Genomic DNA, 15,989 nt, shown 5'->3' with positions numbered 1-15,989 from the left:
TTTATCATCTTCGTTGCTCTCTCAATATGTCAACTTTCTCTCTGCAATACTCAAGGATTACAGGAGACAGAATATATAAAGTACTCAACAGAGTAACTGGTCCAAACAAAGTATTCTAGGTGTATTTTCCTAGTCCTCTTTCTCCTCCTCCTCTTTATTTTCTTCCTCCCTCTCCTCTCCCTCTCTTTCTAAATGTAGGGAAGCCTCAGTAGTTGCCACGTTGTCACAAAGACCAACCTTCTGTCAAAACCAACAAAGGGACAAAAGAGTCAGAATCCCAGTATATCAGAGGCATTGGAATCTCATTGAAAATGTAACCGAATAAGGCAGATTCTCCATGTGTTATGATTGAATGGTAGTATCTAGCCAGGGAGGAGGAGAAAGCTTGGTATTCCCAAAGCACAGGCTGAGTGTGCACGTTTTTTGCTATGATTTGTGGGCTTTGTAGACTACAGTCTTTGGTTTTTCTGAATGGATAATGTGAGTTTGTCACCAGAGCTATGTAATAGTTCTCAAACTCCATTCTCTGGGAGGTTTGTCAAAGAATATTGCTGAGTCTTGATTCTGATGTTACTGTTCTTGGGTCATATGTTGAAAACCATTGAGGGGAAGGGAGAATCACCAACACCAGTAGTCCTGCTTTGCTAATCCTTGCCATGTAATCCAGCAAATTCAGTCATAAGTAGGAGGAATGAAAACACATGTATACAAAAAGAAAAATTATCCATAATGTTTCATAATCTTTAAAAAATCTTGAAATAAATCCAATGTCTGTCACTTGCTAGATAAATGACATTTGGTAGGTCCATAAAATGAAATATTTGTAAGAATGAAGAGAGATCAGTTACCGATGCCTGTAAACACATGAGTGAATTTTAAATGTATTTTGGCCAATGAAAAAATCTAGGTATAAAAAAACTCCATAGTGTCTAATTCATGAATAGGACACTTGGAGAAAAAAAATGTAACACTGCAAGAAAAAGAAATACATAGTGAGTTTTCTAGCATCTAGAAGTGAGAGGAGTTTGACCCCCAAAGAAACAAGAGATAACTTTGGAGAGTGACGAAAATGCCCTATGTCTTTACTATGGCTACATAATTCTTTGTGCCTATAAAATTTATAAAACACATCACACTGAGCTTAAGTATAGCATGTATTATATGTAAATTATACCTTGTAATCCATCTTTAAATAAATTAGGATTCTATGATCTCAACATTTTAGTCAACTTGCATGAAACAGTCATGTGTTGCATAATAATACATTTGGAGACTGATCACATATATAATGATCTCATGAGATTTTAATACTTAATGGCTTTATAACCACCTTGATATGAAAATCATTCCCTGTGATTTTCACACAATGATGAAATTGTCTAATATTGTATTTCTCAGAATTTATCATCATTGTTAAGTGATAGTATATACATCTATATGTATATATGCACATACATATATATCTGTGTGTGTGTGTGTGTGTGTGTGTGTGTGTGTGTGTGTGTGTGTGTGTGTGTGTGTACTGGGATGGTTTTATTTCTCACAGCTGAGAACAGGAATCACATAATTTGGTGCAGTGAGAACACTAAATATTAAAAAAGGTTTCCCTTTCTATGTTGTCATTTCTCCAGTCTGTTTTCCTTTGCCATTTCAGACTAGTAGTTGTGACTATTATATCCAGTCTTATTAGACTGCTCAATAGAGATTAAATAAATTCAATGGCTGGCATGAAAACATTCTAAATGGTTTGAGTTCATTTAATGTTTTGTCTAATAGTATTTTTGTTCATATATCTTATCAATTAAGGGGTAATTTTAGATAAGTGAATATCATTAAAGAAAGAAGTATTAAGTGTGGATATTTAAGCACTTATAGCCAGAGAAAGAATAATTTGATTAAATAATTTGAACAGATTCCCTCTCTATAATTCTATGAGGAACAAATGAGGAAATATCAGCTCCCAGGGGTACTGAACAGACCAGATAATCCTGTGGTCAAACAAGCAAAGAGAAACACTGTAATAAAGATGGGGCATTCTGTCTTCATTAGAAAAAACTGAAGACACTCTAAAGAACTCCATTAAAGATAATAGTGTCTCTTGGAAGAACTCTGTGGTGAAGGTACTTGATTAAATGGGTAATTCTCCCTTTGCTTATCTAATTGATCTTGTTTTCTCCTGCTCCACCCTGCCCTTGAAATATCCAGAAGTAAATCACATGTTGCCATTAGCATCGTTTTGCCCTTACTCATCAAGGAATGTCACATTGCTACCATAAGTCTTCTTTATACCTGAAGACGACCAACTGAATTCTGGGGTAAATGAAGTTTTAAGGGACAGGACAGTACCTAACTATTCTGAAGATGGGAGGTCTTTTGTAATGTGTCCTCAGAGGAAAGGTGTGTCCTCAATAGTAAAGGATAAATAGACCTGTCCTCTAATCCACCTACCTGTGTTTCCTACATAGTCCACTAGGAAAACTTCATCTCAGAGAAGATTAAGGGGGAAACATGAACAAACATGTCAATTAACAGGCAGTTACAAAGGAGCCTTGAAAATAAATGCCTGTTTTATCCCTCATACAATGTGATCTGACTTCTGTTTCCACACATGGGAGTGATGATATTTATATCTGTGATGCACATGTTCACTCTGGATATATACACTGAGCACCTACTATGTGCCAAGTATTTGTCTAGTCACCATCAATACAACAGTGAACAAATTGTAACTTCCCTGTGGGAGTTTACAACCCAGGAGTATACAGGGAATACAAACGATAAACTAGAAAAAAATAACTTAAATAAATCAAATGACTGGAATGGCTAGACGTATGAGAACACAGTTAGAATTTAGATAGTGACTGCTGTTCTTATAAGGCCACAGAAAGAAACACAGACTAAAGAATATCATGTGGAGGTGGAGGATGGCTGACAAGCCACAAAAGTGAGGGAAAGAAAGGGAGAGCTCTTTCCTGCATTCAACACACAGAGCATGGCCCTGTCAACACTGTGGTTTCAGGCTTCCAGCCCCCAAACTGTGAGAGAATCCATTTCTGTTGTTTTCAGTCACAGAGTCTATGATATGTTGTTATAGAATCCTAGAACATAATGCATTCAGGAAAACAGAGCCAACATGAATTGTTTGTAAATTCATAAACGTAATGAGAGAAGTAAAGAACACACCAAAATGGGTGCAACTGAAAGGAATGAGGTTTGGAGGGAATATTTGAAGTTCAGCTTTTTATGTTTTATTTAAACACCCATATGTCTGATCAAATCATTCAATATTTGAGTATTGTTAAATAAAACAGGAGGATAAGTAAAAGTAAAAATCATAGTGCCCTATGGGCCTCAGATGGAAATAAGAACCATAGATTTAGCAAAGCAGATTGTAATCGATTAGTTAAAATAAGTATATTATTATGAAGTAACAACTTGAGTACAAAGATACGCATTAAGTCATTCTGTATGTATTTAGTGAATGAATTGTTTCCTTGCTCTCTACTGCTAGTAGGAACTATACAGAGTGTGTAACACAGTTGGTACCAGGAGAAGAGAATCGACTAAGCCACTTATAGCAGTATGTATGCCTGAAATCAAAGGAACATTGTTTACAAAACAGCATCACTGATCATATTTGAATCCAACACTAAAATTTCCTTCCATTGGGAATCTATGCAATATACTTACTTGCTTCTGGTTAAAAATAATGGAGCACTTTCTGCTCTCTTTTGTCTTAGTACCCATCAACAACAAAATGAGTGGGGGAAAAAAGTCAAACCACTAGCCTTGAAACAACAAAAATAGTTATGGCTCCAAAGCACAAGCCTACATATGTGAAATTTGGCCAAAAGTTGAAAGAATGACTTTAAATTGACACATATTTCTTCAGACATCAGATATGAAGCAATGTTTTCCCTGAAAGTAAGTACAATATAATGTCAAAAAGGAAAAGTTTGTAGTTCCATTTAGTAGAGACCTCAAGTACCCATAATGCTTGGCATTACCAAGGTCTGCAGCTAGGTGTCCACTGCAGAATAAAAAGAAAAAGGAGGAAATAATTCGGATATGTTTCCATATATCCAACATTCACTACAGAGGCACGAAAAGGGTGAGATTCAAGTGAGTGGAAGACTGACCCTGGAAAAAGGTGGCGGATGTCAGTATTTTTTGTGGTTGTGTTATTTTCTTTGTTTCTTTAGATTGCACATTCATAACCTCAGCCTCTTTCTACCACAGTGGAGGAACAGGACTTGCTTCTCTCATCTCAAGCTGAGCCAGAGGTAGCTCAAGGTGAACACTAAAGTAATTTGACTCCTGTTCTGAAGAGATGGAGGGCTCAAATATAACCATCTTACTATTTAGTCTCTTCAAAGTAGGAAGGTCGCACAGTGGGTGTAGGTAGCTGTCTGAGAAGCTGCCTGCCTGGAGTCTATCCAGGTAATAAATGTATGGATTTTAGATGATTTATTTAATCAAGGGAAAATTAAGACAATTCTTTTCTTAAACAATAGCTCGAGGAAGAACTCATGGAAAAGATAATCAGCAGAAAGTAGACAGTGAGTTGGCAGAACTCAGAAGAGAAACAGAAAAAGACTAGTGTAAACGACAGCCATCAACAAAGAACAAGCAAAATAAATAGTGTTAAAAACAATAAGATGGGAAGCAAAGGAAGGAGTGATATTGCCCAAGAAGCATTGTACTCATCTGACTTAGGAAATTATAACCCCTTTACACAACTCCTTCATAGTAACTATTTATTCTTAAATTTCTTAAAGGAGAATTCAGATTAGCTTTAATTATATATAATGTCCAAAGACATGTGCAGAGCATTTATACATTTTTAGATGAATTTTATGCCCAGCAAATATAAAAATGTTAGGCAGATATTCTCAAACATCAGAAAAGCATTGCATCAAGATACTTGGATATTCTTCCCCCATGGTATAACCTCTGTTTTCACTGTATTTGCTGTTGGTGCCCTGCATCTTGTATATACATTTTTCTAATTTGGGAAGAGAAAATGCTGAAACAAGGATACAGGTTGACACATTGTAACAATGAGATGTATAAGATAGTGTTGAGAATGAACTTTACAACTTGGGAGGGAGGAGGGAGGAGTTCAGCAGGTGGGAGGGGAGGGATAGTAGGGGGAAAACAAAGGAGGAGGTAACAATGCTCCATAGAAAATGGACTCATTACCTTACTCATGTAACTGTAACCCCTCTGCACAGTATTTTTTGCAATAAAAACATAAAAAAGATACTTACTTGGAAAAAATGTTTGAAGACAGAATCTTTTCAATCATAAATAAATATAAATATTAAAAGAAAATCAGAAATGAAAAAGTTATAGTAAAAGTCTGATAGTCAACATAGAAACTATTTATCAAATTTTAAAGAATTGGGAGAACTAGGAGAATAGAACAGAATGTACACAAAAATTAGGGAATTGAAGGAAAGAGAGGTCATATAATATTATAGAATAAGAATATAAATTATCTATTACTAAAAAGTTATCAGGTAAACTTAGACATGATAACTCTAACCATGAATTGTTTTTCATTATCTTTCTTCATATTTGGAGAAATATCTTAGAGACTAATGGCACGTATGATGAATTAATATATTCTTATACTATATAGTCCTATCTTCATTTAGAAAATTATGCCGAATCATCTTACTCATTGTATATGAGCATGGAGAAATAACACAGATGATGTTCACTGGATAAACACAGCAATTATTTCTTGGTGGCTAGTATAATTTACAACTTTCTTCCTTATGTAGTTTTATAAATTGCTTGAATATAGTGGTAATGTATATATTTTAAAAAAATATTAAAGTCACATTTACATTTACAATGTTTTACTGAAAACATTATAGGATCAAATGAATGTAAAAATTTAGGTTTTTCCAATTTGAGAATGACACAGTCATATGGTTTTTATAAAGCAGCTCTTGGACATATGGGAAGGCACACAAAAATCAAATTTGTTAGTATCTCTACAGGAAAGGAATGAGTATCCACATGGAGGGGAAAATTACTACTACAATTACCCTTTGGGGGCTCGGTTCAGGTCTGGGGGTATCAAATGATAAATGACAGTGATTTTTTTTCTGTAAACCAACAAAGGAATTTCATTTTCAGAGCTCTCCTTTTTCACAGTTTTATGAATAAAGAAATAATGATTATATTTTACTTTAATGTCCACTTAGTGCATATCATACCATCTATGCATGTGTGAGTTTATTCAACAGATATGCATAGTTCCTACAATTCTTCATCTATCATGTTTTCTAAGCTTCAGAGCATTTCACCCACCTTACCCAATCCCCCACCCCTGCTAGATATACTTCTTTTCCCTCAGCTTTATCTTTACTTTCTTGGGTTTCTCAACACAGGAAAGCAGGATGGTAGAGTGGGGAAATCACTAAACGTAGAATTATTTTAAGTATACCACCTCATAAATTGGTGATTCTAGATAAGGTCAATATTCTCTGTAAGATCATTTCCAGCAAATAGTCATAGCACATTTTAAATTTAATTATAACTCTATATTGTACTGGTTAATCTTGATTGTTAACTTGATCATATTGAATAGTTCCTGAGAAATTTGTAAAGCACAGCTCGATGCAAATTTTGTGAGGGCCTTTCCAGGGCAGATGCTTCTTGGCTGTTTGTGGGCACATGACATAGGCTGGGAACCCAGAGAGAATAAAATGGGAAAGGGAGAAAGGTAGCTAACCTAATCTCTCTCTCTCTCTGTGTGTGTGTCTCCTGTCTTTCTCTCTGTGTCTCTATGTCTTTCTGTCTGTCTCTCTCTTTCTCTCTCTCCTTCCTGGCCACCATGAGGTTGGTTTCTCTGCTCCATTTACCTTTCTCCCTGCATCATGATGGATAGAAACCTCTAAAACTGCAAGCAAAATCAAATTCCTACCTAGAGTTGTTTTATGTCCAGTATTTTGTCACAGCAACAAGAAAGATAATGAACAAATATACATACTTTATATCTATTTGGGAAGTCAAATCTGAATGGAAATAAGGGGAGGATTTAACAGTGAATGGAATGGAAGGTATCACCAGGCAGCTGGGCTTAGGAACTAATTATCCAGGAGGCTCAGATACACTTCAGCAATAACATATTTGCTTTGTAGCATTCCAATGAAAACAAAACCTCTCTTCCCACAAAAATATGACATGTCATGTCTTTTCATTTGCCAAATAGCTTCAATGTCAGAATACTCTAGGCTACCTTAAAAATACAATCCATTTCCCCACATCAGAAACCTGGACACAAGTATCAGGCTAAATCAGGATTTAACCTGGTAGTTTATGAGGCTCAGTTGGACTCTAAACCAAATCCTCTAGATCTATAAATGTGTAAAGAACTCAATGAAGAAAAACACGCATCACAGAACTCTTCACTCTCCAATTTCTATGAATCATTCAAATATGTTTAGAAATAATGAAAACATGCCTCTCCTGCTAAAATTCCTCTCTAATAGGCATGTAACCATATTCATCAGACATGGGTTTCGGCAAAATAGCTACATTCTCAACAGCTTTTGGCTATGAAAGCAATGAAGCCGTGCTAAAAGATCACTTAAAGTCATAAAAAGCAATTGGATTGCTAAAGTTCTATCAGTGCAAGCTTAGGAAAGATTGGGTGAAGGAAATAGTCAACTTAACAAGATTTTGTCCTATTAATAAGCTGCAACAAGAGGCATTTTGGTTGCTGGTGACGTGGAAAACTTTTAAAACTACATACCCCTTGGTAGTTACTATTCACAGAGAGAAAATACACTATGGATATCTGGTGAGGTTGCATACAAATGGAACTGCCTGCCAGAGATACAGGAGTCAATGTAATATCACAATTCTCAAGCATCAAAGGGAAACAAAGCAAGCCAATAACTTGTTTTTTCTGATTGCCCAAATTGCTAAGATGTGTTCTATCATCAAAGTGTGTTCTATCTTAATCGTGTCCAAAGTATTCTGAGTAATGTTTCTCAAACCAATAGATATTCCATTTATTAGGTCACAAAACTGTGATGACTTCTGTGATATTGAAGACTCTAAGACCATAAGTTTGGAAGAACTTGTGAACTTGACCTAGAGCATCCATTGAATATTACTTGTGTTCAACTCAAACCCCACATATCTAAAAAATATATGTACATGCACAGACATGTACACACATGCAGGGAATTCCAATAGATGGCATTTTTGAGCAACCAAATTCATATTTCTTAGAAATTCAATACTATGTCAACACCTCTCTGGGCCTGTAAGTAGTTATCTGGATGATGGTAACATCAAAGTTGCTTCTGAACTCAGGGCTTGGGCAATGTCTCTGAGATTTTTTGCTCAAGATTAGTATACTACAACTTGAATCACAGATTCACTTCCAGCTTTTTACTTAGTTGGATTTAAAAGTCTCATTGGCTTTCCCGCCCGGGCTAGCTTCTAACAAGCAATCATCAGATCTCAGCCTCCTAAGTAGCTAGGACTACAGGCATGAGCCACTTATGCCTATCTAAAGTTTAGTATATGGGCAAAAATCAAATAACTAATTAAGATTAGTAGCTTACATTGAGTTGTAGAAATTCTAGATTTAGCCCACTGAATTTTCTGGAGGATTTTTCAGAGCCTGTAAACTCTGGATATACAAAAACTGTATATAATTCAGTGATGTCTGAATCACCTCTACATGGAATTCTTTTTGCAGTGCTGGTTCTAAGTCTTGATCTCAGGGCCTCATGCTCTTACTTACCTTTTTCACTGAAGAATAGCTCTCCACTACTTGAGCCTCACCTCCACTTCTGTTGGCTTCAAACAGTGATCTTCAGATCTTGGTGTCTTCAGTAACTAGGATTACACTTGAGAACCATTTTTCAATATTTCCTGGCACACACTGAACCTTACAATGCAGGTCACACTGCAGTAGATATAAATGAAGTGAGAAGCCTGAGCAGAGTGTCTGTCTACTCAGAGTGTCTATTGAGTGTCTACTCAATAGAATTAACCAAAAAGCATAGCAACATTCATGTTTCTACTCTGAAGAGAACCCAGTTTTCAATGTGAAGATTCAATTATAAAAATATTTTTTCATGTTGGAAAAGAGGCAAAAATCTTATCACTTTGTCATAGTACAGATAGGATGTATGAGGCCTAACGCAGATCACATAGGATAGCTCAGAGTAGATGGCAGAGTGTGACATCCTGGACAGATTGGTAAGTGACTACAGATGCTTGTAGACTAATAATGGTGTGAGGACCTGATGGACTCATCATTGGATGAAAATGCTGCAGTGGAAACTGCATTAATACCCCCAGCCTGACACCCTAGCTTTGCAGCAGAGCGCACTGGAGCAGCAGTGGTCTCCCGAGTGATCCCATGGCTGATTGTTCCCCAGTTTCACCCAAGTACCCTTTGGCACATTTGCTAGCCTAGGAGAAAAATTTTGAAAGAAATAATGAAAATTCCAAGTGTGACTTCTACTGAATACGTATTGTTTTCTGTTGTTGCTGTTGTTGTTGTTGTGGGGCATGAACTCTGGGCTGGGAGCTGTCCCTGAGCTCTTTAGCTCAAGACAAGTGCTCTATCACTTGAGCCACAGCGCCACTTCTGGTTTTCTGGTGGTTAATTGGAGATAAGAATCTCACGAACATTCCTGCCCAGGCTGGCTTTGAACTGCCATCCTCATATCTCAGCCTCCTGAGTAGCTAGGATTACAGGCATGAGCCACCGATGCCCTGCAACATAGCTCTTTCACAACTTTGCAAAGTTAAAAACAAATTGTGAGTCGAATCATTCTCTTCTATAGTCCAGGATGTTAATGTGGAAACTTGGAAGATACAAATCTTTCTTTGAACCTTTCTGTTCACATATTTTTTGTACAGTGGGTTTTTCATTATAATATTTCCATACATGAATATATAATGAGCTTGATCAAATTTACATCCTCTGTCACCCTCCCTCATGCCCCCTTCCTCTCCTTAAAACAATCTCAACAGTTTTCATTGTTCTTCTCACATATGACACAAATCTATTCATTGAAGAATGATACAAACCTTCTTTACATCAAAACAGTATCTTTACATTATATTATCTTTAATAGGTGTACAAAGGAGTTGACCTTTAACAAAGTAGTTTGTGAATAAAATATATTGATCCATCATCTCTTTCAATATTCTCATCCATCCCTCCCCTCCCCACACCTCAATTCTTAATTTTACCCCTTAATTCTTAATTTCACCCCTTCATTCTTAATAATTCTACCCATCCCTTCCTATTCTTCACTTTGTAGGATATGCATTGAATAACCTTTTCCCACAACTCCACCCTGCCTCCTTCAAGTACCTGCTTCCTGGTGTTTTATTTCATTAAACTTTGGTTTTTGCCTTTCTAAGAAATTATACGATTTGAGATCTCCCTTAAATCTACTATATTTCAGTTAATACATTTGTAAATACTTGAATACTATCTATATATTTACTTATGAGTTTGTAAGCTAAATCTAGCTTCCACATATAAAGGAAAAACCTATATCCTTTTCTCTCTGGGCCTGACTTACTTCACTTAACATAATTTCTTCCAAGTCATTCTATTTCTTTACAACTTATTGACAGATTTTATTTTTAAAAATTTCAGGACTACATCAGACCTGAAAAAAGTTGCGACACATAAATGATTATTAGAATATCCCCAATTCAAGAAGAGAAATCCAACAAAATTGAAGGGGAGGAAATCTTAAATCACAAAATACAAAAGTCAAATGATCATTATTATGCAGAATATTCTAGAGGTGATCTGTGTGTTGATAGTACCATCAGGAAGTGCCTACAATCTGAAAGTGTGCTCATCCCTAAATGTTCTTACTGATTAAATGAATCTTAAAAGAACTATTGAGGACAGGTGAACAGCTAAGCTCTCAAAAATGAGATATCTTGCTCTAAAAATGAGACCAATATGGATGAGTTAACCAAATCCCCACAGATAGAATACAGTAGACACTCTCACAGTGTGAGTTAGGGGGAGGTTTGGAATATATTAATCTAAGAAGTATCTTAGGTTAAGAGTCTATAAAAGTTTTCTGAGAGTTTCAAATAATAAATGGTATGAAGTAAAAGGGAGACTGTTGGGGAGGGACAGCAGAAGGGTCTAAAAGAGGTTGTTGAGAGGTAATAAAACTGCATATGCACCAATGAAAATGGAATAATTTTAAACTATTTTAAAAAGAAGGTAAGAAGGAATAAGAATATGTATATATTTTATATTATATAGCTTTATGGAAATATCACATGAGGTCATCTTGTATAATTAGTATCAACTAATAGAAATCACAGAGAAACTGATAAGTACATTTTGCAAGCACATTTTTAACTGAAAATGCTAATTTGAAGTAGTGTAGAAAGCCAGTGAGAGTTGTTTTTCTCACAAAAAGACAGAAATTTTTCAACCCTCACTAGCACCAGTTCATAAAGCAAATCTTTCCATATTCGTGCAAATACTCCATGAATCCTCAGGCAAGTCAGGAGGCCTGCATTTGCTCTTCATAATGAAAATGGTACATTATCTGAGGCCTAAATGTACGATAAAAATTGCAGTGAAAAAATTCTCTGATGTTAAATTAGACTAGCTGCACACTTCAAGAGGAAGATATTGAGTAATAATGTTATTATTAAGTAGTATGACAAGATAAAATATGTTTTAGAATAGAATGAAAAGGATACCAGAGAACTCTCAAGTGCCATAATGTATATCTCTTTTTAAATTCATTTCCTTATACTATTTATGCAAGTTTTACTACTACTTGTATTACAAGCACATATTTATATATTCTGAATTTTTTATCATGTTCTCACACTAGATGTTTATGTGGTGTTCACTAACACAGTGAATCATATGGATTCTTGATGTATATCCAAAAGAATAATGGACAACATAACAAAGTAAATTTTTATTTTGTACATTGTAGCACAGAGAGTTCAAAGTGTGGACAGAGTAAAGAGTTTTGCATCATGGGTTTTGCTCTTCTTGTAATTCCAAGGAAGAAATTGTCTTAGGTGGAGGATGTTTGAGTAGAGAATGAGCCTTAACATCATTTTATCGCCCACAGATTACCTCAAATTATTGTCACAGACATCTATCTGCCTCAATTAGCATTCAATCTATTACTCCTCTACTTTTGTTCTCAAGGATGAACGTCTTTCTAGCTTGATTGGTTTGCTTTCTCCCCTATAAACAAAACAGCTTACTCAATGACCTTTCACAAAAGCTACTTTTAGGTAGACAAATAGATAAGTATTATGCTTGAAGATAAAAATCGAATAGACACAACAGAATCTTCAGTGAAACAGAAAAGGTGCACAGCACCCTCACCATTTTCCACCCAATACACAGAGCATTCAAAGAGCTCATTTTCAGTCCTGATTACCCAGGTTGAAATATCACCCAGGACCTGAAAAATGTGAATTAACCAATTAATATCTCCAAGCCTCAATTCCCTTGTATATAAAATGAGAATGATGATGTCTGGCTTTCAAGACTCTCATGGTGACTGAGTGAAATCACATGAAAGAGTGTCTGGTACTAAATGTATAGTCTCCATGTGTTATTTATCATCTCCCCTCAACTTGATTGCTCTATTTTCATTTTTAGGGGTTAAAAATCATTTCTGTTTATCTGGTGACAGGCAAAAGGTATATACATACACAAAACCTTTCTTTCTTTTCCTTTGTCCTTCTTTATTTGTTTTTGTTCCCGAATTCTTTCAAAGGCTATTTGCTCCTCTGCTGTATATCTGGCCTGAGTTATCCAGTAATAAGCATAGCAGCTGATCCCTGTCTCCCAAATGTGCACCAGGGAAAAGACAGAGTTTTCTAATATTTAGATATAACTATATTTGTATCTAAATAGGAGATATAATGAGAAAGATGTGGAAAGTTCTAGATGAGTTCTCACAGGACAATGAACATTCTTGGTGAGGAGGTGATAATTAAACAGAGAACTAAATAGTATACTGATTGGGCTCAGTTTCTTAACGGGTCCTTCACTCTCTGCCTTTCTCTGCCCTGCTTACTCCGAAAGAAACTGGGTTCCCAAACTTTGTGTTGTCTGTGCTCCTTCACCCTCAGCCTTCCTTCCTGGTAGGTTCTGACAAAGTGAGACAGGGCTGAAGATTAAGGAGATGTCTCATAGCTCAGATATCTCATGCTTTGATGTCCCAGCATTAACTCCATCTGGATCCCTCCCCATCTACAACTTACACCAGACCCCTTCCCAGGGTTCCAGCGCATACAGCCCGTACAGGATGCTACTTCCTTTCCTTACTGCTTCATCCTTAGGTGTTGCCAAGTTTCTAATTAGAATCTCTCTACTCTTTGTCCTGAACCCAGTCCTCACCTCTGAAGTCTCTTCCTCTGGATTATGTGGTGCAATTTCTGTTTCTAGATTCTCCTCATTGTTACAGAAAGAGTTGGCCACATGAAGGAGCTGAAAGAGAGAAAGCAGAACACGAAGAATGGTGAAGATTCCAGTCTGGACAAGGCCTTGGCATATTTGCAGAGCTGACATCTTGTGAAGGGAAAGCAGGGTATAAGGATATTGGAGATTTATAAGCAGATATCTCAACTGTCTAAAACTTGACCTTGAAACTGTCTAAAGTGTTTCAATTTTATTTATAGGTGCACTTGTAATTATCACACATATAAGGCAGGCTACTTTCTAATTCAAATGATTGCTCATTATTTAAGCACTAGGACAGAAAACCAAGAATGAATATTGGGTGTGGTGGCAAACAACTATAATCACAGCACTCAAAAGGCTAAGGCAGCAGGATTACAAGTTCAAGGTCACTTGGCTACATTGAAATTTTAAAGCCATCTTTAGCTACATAGCAAGTCTCTGACTCAAAAAATTAAAATGAATAAAATAAAGGCTATACGAATGAGTGACGAACTTTGATTCAAGAGGTATATTTGCACATTAAGAGTTATAGTTTTCAATTATCCAAACTGCTTGGGAGTAGAAAAATTCAGATTTCAGATTTTGAAATATTTACATATATTTAATGAGTTGCTTTGGGATAGGACCTAAGCCTAACTACAAAATTCCTTCAGGTTTCATATATACTTTAGGAAAACAGCACGAAGGTAATTTTATATAACATTTTCAATAATTCTGTGCATGAAACACAATTTCTTTTTTAATTTTAAATATATTTTTATTGTAAAGATACTGCACAGAGGGGTTACAATTACATGAGCAAGGTAATGAGTTCATTTCCTATTGAGCATTGTTACCTCCTCCTTTGTTTTTCCCTCACTTCCACCCAAGTTGTCCCTCCCCCCCCACCCTTCTGCAAAGTTGTAAAGTTCGTTTTCAACACTGAGTATTGTAAATCTCATTGTTACAATAGCTCATCCTGTATCCTTACGTCAGCATTTTGTTATTTCCCTTTCCCTCTCCAAATTAGAAAAATGTATATACAAGATGTAGAACACTGGAATCAAATACAGTGACAAAAGGGGTTGTACCATGGGGGAAGAACACACAAAGAAACAAAAAAAATCACATAGTACATTAAAAAGAACAGCAAGAATGATAAAACCTCTTGTGTCCCTATCTTGGGTTCATTATGCTTAGGATCAGTTATATGGTCATATGTACATAGCTTTTGACCTCTTCTGCTTGTCCTAAACATATACTAGTTATTGCAAATAAGGAAAATCATGGGACCTATCTTTCTTTGTGCCTGACTCACTTCACTTAATATAATTTTTTTCAAGTCTGTCCATTTCCTCACAAATGGGGCAATGTCATTCTTTCTGATGGAGGCATAGAATTCCATTGTGTATATACACCACATTTTCTTGATCCATTCATCTACTGAGGGGCATCTGGGTTGGTTCCAGATCTTAGCTATGGTGAAAATTCTGCAATAAACATAGTCATGCTGGTAGCTTTAGTATGGTCTTGTTTGTGATCATTTGGGTAAATGCCCAAAAGTGGGATTACTGGGTCATAGGGGAGCTCTATGTGGAGTCTTTTGAGGAACCTCTATACTGCTTTCCAAAGTGGTTGAACTAGTTTACACTCCCACCAACAATGCAATAGGGTTCCCTTTTGGCCACATCCCCTCCAGCATTTGTTGTTATTAGAGTTCTTTTTTTTTTTTTTTTTCCAGTCCTGGGGCTTGAACTCTGTCTGGGCCTGAGCGCTGTCCCTGAGCTTTTCAGCTCAAGGTGAGCACTCTACCACTTGAGCCACAGCACCACTTCTGGTTTTCTGGGGGTTTATTGGAGATAATAATTTCACTGACTTTCCTGCCTGGGCTGGCTTTGAACTGCAATCCTCAGATCTCAGCCTTCTGAGTACTTAGTATTACAGGTGTGAGCCACCAGCACCTGGCCTAGAATTCTTGATTATAGCCATTCTAACTAGAGTGGAATCTAATGTTGTTTTGATTTGCATTTCTTTTATGGCTAAAGAAGTTGAGCATTTCTTCATGTGTCTGTTGTCCATTCTTATTTGGTCTTCAGAGAAGTCTCTCTTTAAGTCTTTAGCCCACTTATTTATTGGGCAGTTGTTTCCTTGAGGATTTGTTGTTGGGGGATTTAATTGTTTGAGTTCTAAGTATATTTTAGATATGAGACCTTTGTCTGCTGTATGGCTAGTGAAGATCTTCTCCCAATATGTGGGCTTTTTATTGATCTTGCGAGCTATGGCCTTTGCCATGCAGAAGTCCTGCAACTTCATGCAATCCCATTTGTCCAACCTTTCTTTGATTTGTTGTGTTTCTGTGTCTTTATTAAGAAAATTTTGGCCTGTACCAAGGAGCCCTAGAGTTTTTCCTATTCCTTCCTGTAATGTTTTCAGGGTGTCTGCTTTGACTTCTAGGTCTTTGATCCACTTGGAGTTGATTCTGGTGATATATAAGAATCTAGCTTTAGTTTTCTACAGGGTGAAACACAATTTCATG

This window comes from Dipodomys merriami, unplaced genomic scaffold (assembly GCF_024711535.1).
Source record: "Dipodomys merriami isolate MVZ:Mamm:240054 unplaced genomic scaffold, mDipMer1.0.p SCAF_188, whole genome shotgun sequence".
In the NCBI taxonomy this organism is placed as follows: domain Eukaryota; kingdom Metazoa; phylum Chordata; class Mammalia; order Rodentia; family Heteromyidae; genus Dipodomys; species Dipodomys merriami.
This window is presented reverse-complemented; position numbering follows the sequence as displayed.